Source organism: Lacerta agilis, chromosome 1 (genome assembly GCF_009819535.1).
Source record: "Lacerta agilis isolate rLacAgi1 chromosome 1, rLacAgi1.pri, whole genome shotgun sequence".
NCBI lineage: Eukaryota > Metazoa > Chordata > Lepidosauria > Squamata > Lacertidae > Lacerta > Lacerta agilis.
In genome coordinates, this window is record NC_046312.1 from 52,657,496 (window position 1) to 52,673,019 (window position 15,524).

The 15,524-nt window shown below is 40.1% G+C and overlaps 1 protein-coding gene and 1 long non-coding RNA gene across 6 annotated transcripts in view; one reads left to right on the forward strand and one right to left on the reverse strand.

The window, feature by feature from the left end:
- Nucleotides 1-15,524, forward strand: part of LRRC4C (leucine rich repeat containing 4C) — a 593,943-nt gene that overhangs the window by 533,373 nt on the left and 45,046 nt on the right. The window lies entirely within an intron of this gene.
- LOC117046992 lies at nucleotides 1,009-5,958 on the reverse strand. Its single transcript, XR_004426645.1, has 2 exons — nucleotides 5,910-5,958; nucleotides 1,009-1,442 (listed from the first exon to the last, which is right to left on the reverse strand). It is a non-coding gene; the product is annotated as an uncharacterized LOC117046992 (long non-coding RNA).

Genomic DNA, 15,524 nt, shown 5'->3' on the forward strand with positions numbered 1-15,524 from the left:
CACTGTGCCAACAGATTTAACATTTGCTTGGTTATACTGATTCCACTATACCAATATTAGTGGCTTTCCACTAATCACTGTTCTTGATCAAGTATTTTCTTTCTCACTACTGTTTTATTTTTATAGTGATCCTTACACATTTGAATATGGACTTAATTTTTGCCCAATAACTTGGTCATTAAGATATAGTCCATTCAATCATACTGGCTGCATTAGCAACTACATTGCATAAGTAAAAGTCATTATAGTATCTGTGTTTTCTGTCTCAAGAGTGCTGTGCATTTCTGTAGGCGTGGTTATTTTTATGCCTTCGGAGCTGTATATATAACTGGTTTTGGCTACTCTATATGAAAATGCTTGCCCTATTGTTATACAACATTTGGAGAGGACATAAACTGTGTGTGAACATTTTATTGACAGGAAGATGTGCTAAGTTATGCACTGCAGAACTATGTGTCTGAAGGCCACCTAAGGCATATTTGTACTTCCTGCTGTTGCCTTGTGTCAGAAAGTGGAAGCAGGAAATAGAAATTACTTAGGACTGTTTGGCATATTTTGGAAAATACGAGTTCTTGTTTCCCTACCATGTGAACCTATGGAAAACACTTTGCTGTATGGTTGGTGGTCATCTGTCTAAGCATACACATTTTTATTTTTGTTGGTTTGTGACCCCAATTGATGCAAACCCTTTGCTAACTCTATAAAGGAGGTTCAATCCATACTGAAAATGGATTGAATGTGCCTCCTTTACCTCTATAAATCAGTCTTGGAAGAACATTAGAACTCATTCTCAGGAATATTGAGTCTCAATCTTAATTATTTGAAAATGACTTTAAAGTGTTCATTCAAAAGGTGCTGTACAAGTGCCTAATAATAATAACCTCCCACAATTTTATGAGCTGCATATCTTGGAGGCCTCTTTTCCTCCCACATATGCACATTTATTCATTTTAGGCCACATTTTACTTATTTCATGTTTTAGTTTTACCACTAAATAACGATTCAGTATTGTGTATACATATATCAAAGAAGATTTATAAGATACATTATTCATGTTCCACACGAAGCACTTGAGTCTTTAATTATAAAATAAGCCTTTTTGAGAAACATAGCCTATTTGCCCTTCAGCTATGTCTACCGTGCGGAGGCATACAGGGAAAGCAGCAACATTGGAAAGTAGGTTGTAAAAACACTTCAGTAGCTGGGGAACCTAGATGTATAATGTGGGTCACATGGTGTTTGTTTCTACAATTTTAAATCATTCAGAACTGGCATCCCCATTTGTACTATTCTAAGGGCATGTTTGCAGAGCACCAGCCATGTCTTCTTGGAAGTGTCTGTGTGATTACAGCTTTGCCTCTTGTACCGCCACAGCCAGTTTGGTATGAAAGGTGTGCCTTGCATCTTAGCTGTCTGAAGGATGAAGGCAAAGGGAGTTAGTTCTGGGAAGAAAGAACACATAGCAAAATGTGGATTGTAGCTATGGCAACAACTTTAAAGTTATTCAACACGGAAAAGTAAAAATATACTGAGGTGTCCATAAGAAGAGCCTTGTTGGAATGGTCAGAAAGACGGACTAGTCCAGCATTCTGTTCTCACAGTAGTCAACCAAATCCCCATGGGAGTCTGCAGGCAGGATATGGATACAACAGTACTCTACCCACTTGCTATTCCCAGTGAATGATAGACAGTGACACAGTGCTGCTGACAAATACAATTCATTTTCTCATTAAATGGTGGTTTTAAAAAGCAGGGTTTTTTTTGACACAGCGCTAGTAGTGAGATTGCCAGTGATGTGCCTAAGAGCTGCACTATGCAAGAAACAGAATAAGTGTAAAATCTGTATATGAAAAAGAGGACCGCACCACTTCGAACTGTAGGTGCTTGTCTGCCGACTGCACTGAAATTGCCCGGCGGACCAGAGTGGAAGCTTCTGACTCTAGGTCTGACCACAAGACTCAGCCTACTAGTGATCCACCAATTGAATGGTTCATAAACTAGGCTTTTGGCAGGCAATCCCACCCTGCAATGTAACCAGTCGGAGTGGCCCCACACATCCTGGCTGCTCGGGTGATGGTGACTGAGTTGGGAGGGGCCACAATCGCCACCCAGCCAGTATGGGATTAGAGGCCAATTTGGCATGAAAAGTGAGGAACCTCATTGCAAAATGAGAGAGAGAGAGAGAGAGTACATTCAAACTCAAGTTCCACATTAAGAAGCTCTGTTGATATTAAAGATGAGAAAGAAAACAGGTAGGTAACATAAAAATAAAGTAAAAAGGTTTATTCTCTAATTAAACTGAAGAGGAATCTCAAAGAACACTCCCCATTCAAGTGTGGTCATGTGGTGCTTAGGTCCCCTTCTTGCATAGATGCCAGGGCCAAGGGGCCCTGGGTGTCATGGCTCCCACAACATTTTAAAGGAGGGGGCCAGGTACCCACAAGGTGCAGCGCAGCTACGTGTACACAGTGTGGGGTATGCATGTGCTACACCATGACACCCCCTGGGGTACACACACTATGTCACCATGCCCTGCTATGTGAGTGAGTGACATGAACATGCTGGTGGCATGATGATGGCGCGTGGCCCTAGGTACCCATGATCGCACTTCTAGGGCAGTGTTTTGACAACCGTAACACATTCTGTAAAATAGTACATCATATCCAACATGCGCACGGAGGGAAATGGCCTGTTGTTACCTTTCAAAAAGTAAGAGAGTCTTCTAAACAATTTCTGGAAAAAACAGAACCATGAGGAGAGAATTACTGCTCAGCACACGGAGGATGTTTGAAATGTGACAACTAGGTTGCTATTTAATGAGGGAGCAAGACGTTGCAGGTAATTGTTAAAATGAGCATTTTGTTCTACACAACATTATCTTCCATGCTTTCTCCCTATCAAATTATATAGAGGGCTTAGTTATGACAAACACATAAGAAATGGTTTCATATGTTAACTGTGTCAAGCATACTGAGGTCACAAAGAACACTAAACAAAAAAAATTGTTGGGATTTTGCTTTAATGGCAAAATGGACATGTTATATGAGAAAAATAAAAGTCAGCAACAAGATACCTTTATGTTAAATTGGGAAGCATTTTTTTGGGCATTGCAGAAAAGCATATTGCTTTTTCAGTCAAAAGGTGGCCTTGGAATATTCTAAGTTTTTATATGGTACAGATGCTTTAGAGTAAATAGCATAAATAATTGACTTTATTTATAATTTTTATTTTTGTATGTCTGTGGGGTTTTTGGTTTTTTTTGTCTTTCCCCCTTTTATTCTGGTATTGTCAAAATATTATTTGAGAAAATGAAACAACAGGTAAAAACAAACCACAATCAATAAGCAGTAACTAGAACATCTGCAATATATATACACACAAAAAAAACAGCAGAGGAGCAATGAAAGAGGCAAAGTGATGGTGGATAAATGAAAACGACTTGTTTATCTTTAGGACATGGATTAACAAGCACCAGGCATACTAGAAAGTGGCTTTAGACATAGTTATGTGAAGGTAAAAACAACAAAGAGACTTGCCGCTTCATAACGACTAACAGATTAATTGTTGCATTACAGTATATGCCACAATAAATCTGTTAAAGTGCTACCAGACTCCTTGCTATTTCTGGTGCAACACACGCAATTATCCACCCTGAATTATGCACTCAAGTATTCTGAAAGCAGCTTCAAACATTGTGCATCAGTCTGAAGCTGCCCACAGAGCACAGGCAGCAAGCATGGAACACTCACCCTGCAATATATGAAAGGTCACAAACCTCCACTCTTCAGGACAGGAGAAACTGCATATTGTTGGCTGCAAGAGAGGAATATAGCCAAGCAACTTTGGAGGGAAAGAGAAAGCAGAGGTCTGAGGAAAGGTGGATGGAATCTTAGTGGAAATGGAGTGGAAGTCACTAAACAGCTCCATTAAAGGATGAAATTGTACCGCCAATGTACTAAAACCTGTTCTCTAACTCCTTGAGAGTTTTATTCCATCACAAAAGAGGTTTCTATTTTTCTTTGTCATTTATGGAGCACTTTAGGATTTATTTATTTTTTGAAGAGTTTCTTTAAAATTTTGATGGGTGTGGGATTCAACTTAGTTTACACCAGTGTGTTTGTGGGCTTTTCTTATTCTTCCCATAACACCCCCCCCCCAAAAAAACCCCACTTCTTCATAATTTGAAAAGCCCTGCGGGAATTCTTCTATATTCATTTTTTTGTTTAAATATTGTTGTTTTTAAAAAATCCCTCTCTTCAACCAAAAAGGCTCCCATAGCATAGCAATTGACACATCACTAGAAAAAAGCAGACATTACTTCATGACACCTTCCCATGTGCTTTAATTGAAGTGAAGGAAGCCAGAGACGGTGGCTACTGAAGATCTGAGATTGATGCACTCATCCATTTTGTTTTAAAGGAAAGTATTTCCTTTCACCATTTGAGAGACAAAACTTATCCACAGTGAATTCTTTAAAAGAGTTTAAGAAGAAGAAGAATTAAAAAAACAACAACCAGAGTTCTAGAAAAATATGAGTCAAGATAGTCAAGGGGAGAATGGCAGAGCCAAAGGCAATAGGTACCAGCCATTTGCCCATGCAGATAGATAGATTTTTTGTTACGGTTCTCAACCAGCACAGACATATCCATAAAAAACAATCCAAAATACATGCTAAAATATGAACTATAAATATAAACTTTAAACTTTAAAATTTTTAGATAAAAGAAGATATCACTACTTCAAAAAGTGGGCTACAGCCGGTTATAGCACTGGTTCGTCTTTAGCTCTGTCCTGAAGTTGTGTGGGTACTGCGGACTAGATTGGACCGACTTTTTATGGCTCTAGCACAGAACCTGGCTACCTTTGCTGTCACATTAGCGTTAGCATCTGAGAGAAGCCACTCTATATAGAAATTGTCCGAGTGTCCAGGTAGCTCAGCCAGCATCGAGTGGATAAACTCGCCTCGCACCTCCTCATAGTAGCAGCATCGCAAGAGTATGTGGCCAGTAGTTTCCACCTCTCCAGATCTGCACATGGAGTATCTCTCGCATAATGGGGTCCATTTGTACTTCCCTTGGAGAACTGCTGAAGGCATTATGTGATTACAGGCTAGAGTAAATGCTCTTCTATGAGAGGGTATTTCTAGTTGGAATAAATATCTGGCTGGACGGGACAGGTACCGGTATCTCCGTTCCTCCTGAATTAGAAAGTGAGGTACTTTACTCAGATCCTTTTGTCTTTCTATGTGCCCATGCAGTTTGGAAGTGAAAGGAAAGGGTGGTATAGAATAGAAGATACCAAGAGACAGCTAAGCAGGAGAAAAGTTAAGCAACCTTGAAAGTGGAAGCTAAATAACCCATGTTTTTCCAGTCTCTGCAATGCAGGAGATCTGTCTCTGCAGCAAAACAGATAGGTAAGTTGCAGCAACACAAAAGAATAGGCCTGAATAGTTCCACGCAACACTTTCCAGTATATAAGAGAATGCCTCTCCCTCACTGTTTTTTCTACGCTTGCACATACATACATAGATATGACTCTTTGAAACATGGAGAAATTTATTCTTTAACAAAGGGGTGCAAAGACTAAAAATGGCAAGAGCATCATTAGCAGCATTGTTGGGCTACTTGGAGCACATCAGATTAAGGAGTAAAACTTGTATATCTTTTAATAAAAAAATCTGCATAAATAATTAAACATGGCTTCTGGTATAAGTTGGCCTAAATAAAGGATTTGAATGTGTTTCACCACTTACTAATCAAGCTGAGTCTTCATTCCCCTTGATGAATACAATCTCATGCACCCAGCTAAATGATACACTGTGCTTATGTAGCCATGTTTTGATTAGGCACAGATGCATTTAATTAGCAGTTTGTTTGATCAATTAGAAAATGAACCCTAAAGTCACCTACTTGCGTAGATCTGCTTTGAACAAGAATTTTAATCTTAGTGATGACTCCTAAAGAAATGAAGGGGAAAGAATATAATTAAACCATTAGCACATGGGGGGAAAGCCTTTGCTAGGTGTGAAGCAAGGAAAGCAAAAAAGCTTTAAATGCTAAACATATAGATTTCCAAACAAAGCAGAGAGTCAAGTGGCTCATGGGGCGCGCAATGGGATATGAAGCTCTAAACTGAACCCCCATCATTAGTTCTTTGAATATTCTCTCAATCAGTAATGACCGACTGTGAAATTTTCACAAGTGCTGGGAATTGATTTTCTCTCCTCCTACTGAAATCAATGGTGAAATCCCCATTGACTTCACCACTGGAGCAGAGTTAGATCAATATTTGAGTGCTTTTGAAAATACCATCTGACGTAAACATCATTATTATGTGGCTACAGAATTTATGGCGTTGCACCCCCCACTTTTCATGGGTATTTGAATTATAAAGAAGTTTCAGATTACACCAAACTGTTGTTATATTTATTTATGTATGTAGGACTTTACATAGTACCAGTATGACAGATGCCAATCCTAAAATGCACACAATATAAAATAGACTCGCTGAAATGTGAGATAGGAGAGACGTGGAGGCATGGGTAGACAGGAGAAGAATGAGTGATTACTTAATTTCCAAGTACTTTAACTTAGGTACAGTAGCAACCGGGAGTATTGAGACCCCCTATTCTCATCACAGGGCTACAATTTCCAGAATGGTTTAACAATCAAACCTGCTTCCCAGGGGATTCTGGGGATTGTAGCTCTCTCAGGGTAATGCAATCATGCCAACAACTCTCAGCACCCTTAAAAACTACAGTTCCCAGAATTCTTAAGGGGAAGCCATGACTGTTTACAGTGATATGATACTGCTTTAAATATATAGTGTAAATGGTGCCTTAGTTTGTACCAGAATTCACTATGATCAAGTTCCTTAAGTATCCTTAGTCACTTATTAGAATTCTCGCCTCAGGGAGGATAACCTGGTACTACTAAATTTATTAATATAGTGTATTTTCAGCACTGGGCGAAAAACATTTCACTCATGTTCCCAAACCTATTAACATCTGAGGAGATTTTTTTTTAAAAAAAACCTCATAATGTTGTAATTGTTTGTATACAATTGTATTACTATTCTCCCATTTTAGCATTCAAGACAATGAATGTGTAGTGAATTATTGTATTAAATGACAAAAGATTTATCCTACAATATACAGGATTTTACTATAGAAGGAATGTTTGTTTCCCCCCCCCCCCCCGAATACGGCCTTTCATGAGTTAAGTCCTCTTATTTTCTTCTTCTTCTTTCCTCTGTAATTTGAGCTCTGGTGTGATTACCAATTTATAACAGTAAAACCAAAGTGTGGCAAGATTAAATCAGCTGTGCAGATCCACACAAGTATTCTGTTGCAAAGCTGAGAATGAACCAGCTGGGCCCTGTTAGAAAACCATTAAATAATCATTCCTACCTGGACACTATTTTGGGGGGTGATGTTCATTTTTTTTCTTTGATAGCATTTAAGACCAGCATAGCTCCTCTTTCTCCTCAAATTTACTGCAATCCTGAAACCTTGATGCTACTGAGTTTTTTGTTGGGCTTTTTTTTTTTCCTTGAGGAGGACAAATGTAATATTCCATACTGTTTGCCTGCACTGTTGGAGCATTTTATTAAACTGGTATTTTTATTTTCCCTGAACGTCAAACTGGCAGCCTACCCACAGGACGTCTGCAAAAAGTGCCCTTTACTGTCGACGAAGGTGTGTCTAAAATAAGCACTTTTTCACCCTCTGGTGGGAATGGTTTCCTGCTGCCAAGTTGAGGCAGCAGGTGTACTTGGATCACAGATTAGAATGTGGACAGAAGAGGAAATTCTATTTTAATGGAGGAATGTAGTTAAGGTATAGAATATTATGTATTGATTGATTGATTGATTGATTGATTCAGTTTATATCCGTAATTCATCCTGAAGGAGCCCAGGGTAGCAAACACCACCACCACCAACAACAACAACAACTCAAAACATTCTAGAAATAGTTTGAAACATTCTTTCAGGGTTGCCAAGAACAGCATCTTTCGGCCATCAAATGCCTGGTTAAACAGGAATGTTCTTACCTTCTCCTGAAAGTCAATAATGAGGGAATTCCACAAACAGGGAAGCACCATTGAAAAGACCCTGTCATGGGTCAGTTATTGGTAGGGGCACCAAAAAGGCCTCACCTAATTCTTGTAGGGTTCAACATGGTTGATACAGAGGGAGGTTCTAATTTTATGTATTTGTGTCATAAGCCATTTAGTGTTTTATATGGTAATTCTACTACATTGAATTAGGCCTAGTAGCTCACTGGCAGCCAGCACAGTGCTTTAAAGACCACCAAAACAAGGTCCCATTGGGCTGCCCCACCTATTAGCCTAGCAACCACATTTCTAGCAGCAGTCTTCAAGGGCAGCCCCCCATATAGCAAATTGCAGTAGTCCAGGACCGTTTTGGAAGGGATATTTTATTAATAGGTTTGAGTGATATTGTGAATGGTTCCAGGGCTGAGGCTGGGAATGTTAAGGGCTGAGGCTGGTGAGCACCCATAAAATGCATGTGCTCAGCCTTTGGGGCCTTTTCAGAAGATAACAGAGTTGTTCTGCCTAAATTTCTGTAATTGCAGATAGTATTAATTTTCCAGCCAGGCCTAGTATAAAAACTTCTCTCCATGCTCCAGGTTCTGAAGTGTTGTAAACCAAGAGTTTGGCACAACTACCCATGACCCGAGCCTTGTGGACCACTACTATTAATTAAAAAGACAGAGTGCATTGTATCACAGCGCCCTTCACCTTTAAGCTAGAGCATTAATATTGGCTACAATCCAGTGCACTCCAATCCCACTGAGCACAGTAGAACTTATTTATAAGTAGACATGTACAGTATAGGATATTAGTAGAGCTCAAGTCCCCTGAAGCCTGTCATCAGTTATTCTGGGACAAAATTACTAGACTGTTTTCAGAGCCTGGTCTCCTAGGCCATCAATGCAGGTGCTGCAAAAGGCCCAGATATTCTCAGTCCATGAACCAAATATATTTGGAAGGGTTTTTATAAGTAGAAATGTTTGTCTATGGGAGAGATATTGGGGGACTTGGCTATAAAGAGATGCCATGATTCTTACTGCATTTTGCTCTTATAAATTTGCTTTGTCATCTCAATGACAATCCAAAGATGTACCCTCAGCTCTGAGGAATTATTATGGATTTGGACTGAATGCAAAGGAGGATGGAGGATAAATCGACATGCTAAATTGTTTCTGAAAGCTGCAACCACTAAATCAAATACTAGGTTGCTAAGGGAGATATGTTTTTTCTATTGTTCACTAACCTGTAGCCAAGTAAATAAGATAATAAAGTGGAAAGGGAAGCCTTAGCCACAGGGGGCCTAACAATTAAGTAGAGTGAGGTGGCTGCCTTGGACAGCTGATTTTGGGTGTCATGAAAAGGAACAATTTATTATTATTAAATTTTTACTGCCAGGAAGTGGTAGAGACAAGAGATTTTCTTTATCGGGTGTCAAAATAAGTTGACTGGTCTTAGTAACAGGGAATTTGATGCGAAGGCGGCATTTTCTGTTCTGTCGCAGACAGCAACATTTACTGGGCCAGTCTTCATCTTAGCAGATGTGTAACATGATTAGAGTGGTGAATGTTTAATGCAAATAAAATATGTACAAAAAGTAGCCTTTGCACATATCAAAACAATCCAAAATAATTTCCTCCTTTATTGTTGGAAACTTTATTGCAGGATTCTTTTTCAGTTTCTCTTTCAATTTCAGATATACAAATAAACAGTTCCCCCCCCCCCCTCATCTGCTAATGGGAAAAAAGAACTGCACTGATCAAAATTTGCTTCATTATATCTCTTTGATGTGCAAGCATGTGGCATGTTTGCTCATTTTAGCATTTGTAGAGGCACAGTTGAGAGTTGTTGTTACTATTTTTAAGGAGGGAAAACCTGGAACCAAACTTCTTACCTACATGTAACTGTCTAGCTGTGTTTTATCTGTGCATTCCATAGCCAGCCTGCAGCTTTTGATCCTGTTGGAAGTAGGTCAGAGGAGTAACCCTTTGACTCAAAATTGCCAGTCATGTTCATTCCCCAGATATGACTCATGATCCCTGGAAGCAAATTCGACAAGCAAACTGAGGTAGAAGATGTTAGAGTTACAGGATGATTTGGGGGAATGAACACTTTAAATGAATAAACACTGTGATAAAATTGGGCCATCTTTTGATTGCAGATAAATCATCTTAATTAATCAAAGCTAGCCATCTTGAGATGCATATGGAGTAGGCAGCAGGAGAAAGAGCATATGTCCTGTGTGGGTTGCTGTAGCAAGTAAGGGTAGAACGAAAGGGGAACCAACACAAGATTTTGTGCCTAGTGATGTTCTCTTGCAGAGTGACCCCAAGTAATGCAAAGTGTTCTTTTTGCCTGTGTTTTTGCTGACCATGCTCTCCCCAGCATATCAACTCCAAAAAGTCCTGGGATACGTATATTCATAGGAACCTGAAATCTCTATGAATAGACAAGCACCTTGCAAAACTACATGTCCACAGGCATGCTGACAAGTTTGATTTACATTCTGAGGGCAAGCAGAATCTCTTGGGGAAATGATAATTCATAATTCACCTGAGCATTAAGGGCCAGATAATTATGAAATTTAACCAGATCACTACTTTCTCCACAACCTTAGATTATTTGATAGCCCCCTTTCCAGGATATTTGCAATGACTGAAAGATGACACTGACTTCATGACTATGACCCCTGACTTGGAACAGCTCCAGCCAAACTCCACATAGGCGTAATGTAAAGATAAGAGTGTTATAATTCCAGTCTCAAGCTGCTTCTTGGATTCTGACTCATCTGAGGTCTTATACAGAGAAATTAGGTATGAGCCCTGAAACTTAATGACACCCTTCAAAAGGTAAAGGTAAAGGACCCCTGACAGTTAAGTCCAATTGTGGACGTCTCTGGGGTTTTGGCACTCATCTCACTTTACAGGCCGAGGGAGCCGGCGTTTGTCCGCAGACAGTTTTTCAGGGTCATGTGGCCAGCATAGTGAAACCAGAGCAGCGCACGGAAACGCCATTTACCTTCCCACCGGAGCGGTACCTATTTATCTGCTTGCACTGGTGTGCTTTCAAACTGATAGGTTGGCAGGAGCTGGGACCGAGCAACGGGAGCACACCCTGTTGCTGGGATTCGAACCGCTGACCTTCTGATTGGCAAGCCCAAGAGCAGGGGTTAGCAACCCTTTTCAGCCATGGGCCAGTCCACCAAACCCTCAGACTATGTGGTGGGCCAGACTATAAAATCTCTTGAAGAATTGCCATGCCATATACACAAATCTCCACAAACTTCTGGCAGAGCTCCACTAGTCCTGCCAGGAAAATATTGAAGAATGATGAAGTGCCAGACTGCAGGCTAAGATGCTATTTCTTTCCATTGATCAGGGAAGACATAAAACTGCATAATGTATATGACAACAGTGTCTTATACCGAATGCAAGCGAACTGTGCAAAAGACTCTGTGAATTAACAGTGGAGACACCATGTGTACTTTTTTTGTTTACTTATTTGTAAAACAAGAAAACCATTGATAAAAACCAATTAAAAAGAAAATAACCGAATATAGGCAGGAGACCCGTAAGAAGATAAAAATGACTCATTCCATGCCTGGAACTTGTTAGTCCAAGTTGGCTGCTACTTAGAAGTTCTTTATCATTCAAAATACCCTCCCTCTTTCTCTGGGCCCCTTCCTAACTTTCATTGGGAACTTTGATTCATGAGCTTCTTCCTACTCATTGAATTAATGTACTTATAAACCAGGGTTGCCGTATTTCAGAAAGTGAACATCCAGACACAAAAGTTGTTGAGCTTTCTTTGCAAAATCTTAAAATACTGACGTTTTAAAGCTAGTTTTAGCTAGTTTTAAAGGAAATTTGTCAAAATCTAGACTTCTAACATGGGTTGTCATATGCCTAGATTTTCCTGGACATTTTAGCGATTTCTGCCCAGACACTGTTTCGAACTGCCGTATTCCATCTATGTCCAGGAAATCCTGGACGTATGTCCGCCCTGTTATAAACTACATTTACCTTGCACCTCCTAGTCAACTGTTAGTTGAGCTCATCTTCACTCTCTAGCCCTTGTGAGTTTTATTTTATGACCTGTTAGGACTGGGAAAAGAACAAGAAAGGGTAGAAGGAAGAGAGCATGCAAAAATTGCTGTTGCAAACTACAATTGGTGCTACAGGAAATGGAGACACTGTGCAATTCTTCTTACAACTGATCTGAAAATGACTCGTGCTCTAGGTTTCAGTTCCCAGAATTTTTTGGGGGGCTTTTTGGGTTGCTAATGTTGTTATAGACCTGACTCTCCCAGGAAACTCAAGCCCCACTATTTTATTGACAAAATATTTGAGGGTTGGGGGTTGGGGTTCTGCTCACTCACCCCTCGTGATGTTATTTTCTCCAGAACAGATAAGATATTGATTTAAACATGTTATACTAGGTTCATCAACATGACACCCCCCAAAATATCTCAATAAATATCCCTTCAAAAACCCACAGTGAATTAGAGACCGTTGGCTCACCCTCTCCTACAATGAACATGGCTCCTTAAGCATGGCCACATTTCATTGGATGCTAGAAGTGGGCACACACTCTTCTGTTTTGAGTGGTGCAATGGTCATACTGTGTTATGCCACAGTCCCACCTAACAACAACAATGAAGTGCTATGCCATGCCCCGTGACACTCATTTTGTAACTGGAGCCTATAACACTCTTTCCACATTCCAGATATGCCTCTTGCCCAAAATGTTTGATGACTCTGGTGTATATTATATCCAGTACTATATTAGAAAAAAGAGGTGCCAGAACTCATCATGAACACCACACTTGTTCTCTTAGAATGGCAATGGCACCCACCTGAGAGGTACCAGAACTGAGTTCTGATGAGTTCAGCTGGGGGGAAAGCCCTGATTATATCCCATATTCTCTGACTTTGGTAACATTCTGTGACTTTGGTAATGTTAACGTTTTGTAAATAATACCCATTGCCAGGTTTTAATCTGAAAACAATTCATATTTTCTTATAGCTTTTAATATTTCCTCATAAACCATGCAAAATATCACCCAACTTCTTTTCTTTTTCTTTTTGCATATATTGGTATGTGACAAGGGAAGCCCTTACCCCAGCAGTGCACCTTCTGGTATTTAAAACAATCTCTCACAGCAGGAAGCAATAGCACTTGAAATGATTAAAACAAGCACTAAAATGTCATTATAGACTAATGAAATCCTATCATCAAGCAACACAGGCAGGGCACTTCTGTCAGACTCTAGAAGGTGCAATAAAAATGAAGAAAGTGAATTTGATGTTTTGGATAAGGGAAGGGAACTAGGGGGACTAAGATCAACAATGTCCCCCCTTCCCTTCCCTTCCTCCCCCCCATCTACTATCACAGAATGTGCTGCTTTGTCTGAAAGAATCTGTTGCCCAGCACAGTGTCCCCCGAAGCAACATATTTATGGGATCCTGTTCTATTTGTTCTGGGAGGAGTTTCACACATCTTAAAGGTACACTGCTTGGGGAATGCATATGGATCCATTACTGGCCCTTGCTTGGTTTCCCTGTCTGGACAGAAATAACCTGATTTCAGTCGCCTATGCCCTAGAAATCTCTAGGTTGCCAGATTACTAACTGGGACCAGAATATCTGAGCATTTTACACAGATTCTGGCTCAAGTACACTTGCTGCCAATTACTTTCTGGGCTCAATTCAAAGTACTAGTTGTGACCTCTGAAGCCACAAGACCCCAGGACCCAAAATACTGCTTCTCCACACATGAATCAGCCTGGACACTGCAGTTATCATCAAAGGCTTCTACTTTATGCTTCTGCTGAAGCATAAAGATGGCAATAGCTCAAGAATGAAATCATAGGTTTTATGTTTTAGTTATTGGATTGTTCCTGGGGGGAAAAAATATCCTCATGAGCATATGTGTGAGCATATTGCACAAGTGAATGACTTCCATTTCGAACCTGTAATCTGCAGAACCAGACAGCTTCTACTCTCTTGTTAAAAAAGCAAGCAGTTCAGTTGCATAACATATCCTTGCAGCTTCATAGAATACAGCATGTAACTCACATGAGCAATCTTTTGCCTGGAAAAGGTGCAATGAATAGGGATGGAAGGAGCTGTCCCTTTTGGTTCCCTCAGTTTCTCTTTTTTCCTGTCTTAAGTTCAGTTTTCCACATTTCTGCATCAATTTGCACTTTTTATTTTTTTAAAAAAGAACGTGAAAATCCATCAGCATTTGACAAATGTACATATTTTTGCAAGTGATTTCTCCTACTATAATGCACATTTTATGTTATTTTCAACTAATATACTCATTTTTATGCATACTTTCCCCCAACAGATGCATTTGTGCTGACACTGGTTCATTGGGGAGCTATATTTCAAAATTCAGATATGTGTGCATTTCGAAGGATGGTGTTGTTTTGGTTCTCATGTGGTTTTGGAAAGTGTAAATTTTACAGATTCACCTTTAACTGCAAACTGCATCTAATTTCTCTCCTATTTCTAACTATGAGTAAGCCTGATGAATTCTGCTTGCTTTTCTGTTATGGCAGATGAAATGAATTTGCCACGGCACAACTGCAATTAGTGAAATGCATGTGTCTGTGTTATTTCTGGAGGGGTAATAATTCCATGTTGAACTTTGAGCTCATAAATTGCTTGTCACTGTCACATAATGACAGGAAACTTTGGCATCCCTAATTCTGCCCACCCCAAAATCTCCCTCCCTCCTTCTTTCTCAGCTGTTCTGCCAGAACATATGAGAGTTCAAACAATGATGATTGGTTTCCACTGGTACAGAGCTATCCTCTGGAACACTGAGGAAAGTGATAGTTCAAGGCTGTTCCTTTTCCTCTTTTCATCATTGCCTAGTGTTGTTTTACTTTGCTCATTGCAGAGAGAAACAGATTATCCAGTGTGTGGGCTGGCAGCAGCCAGCAGGCTTTCTCATTTTTCCTGCAGTACAACCCAGTGGGGATTTCCAGCAATTTGAAACGTGTATGCATTCTGGCTGATCTGTCGTCATCGCCACCATTGCCCGCAGTGCATACCCATAAATTCCCAAGGCAGACATGCCATTACACACAATATGATTTGTACTGCAGCAGCAGCTGGTGAGATAGAGAAATCTCACAGGATGCTGCACAGGAGGAGAAATATTCCCGCACTGGATCAGTCCATTGGCCCATTAAACCTCATGCATTGCCTCTGGCAGTGGTCAATAGTGGAGGTTTCAAATGAAAGCACCACAGAAAGTATTGGGCACATTGAAGAAGGTAAAACAGGGAAGCGCTTGCTTGAACATGCCATTAACTATCAGCTTCCAAATTGCCATCCACTCACACATATGAAAACATACACACATTTAGAGGACACCTGTTGTGTGTTTGAATGTTGCACTCTCAGGAATGCTGGTTTGTACCATGTTTGAAGGTCCCACTGCAATTTAAACTTGGTACAG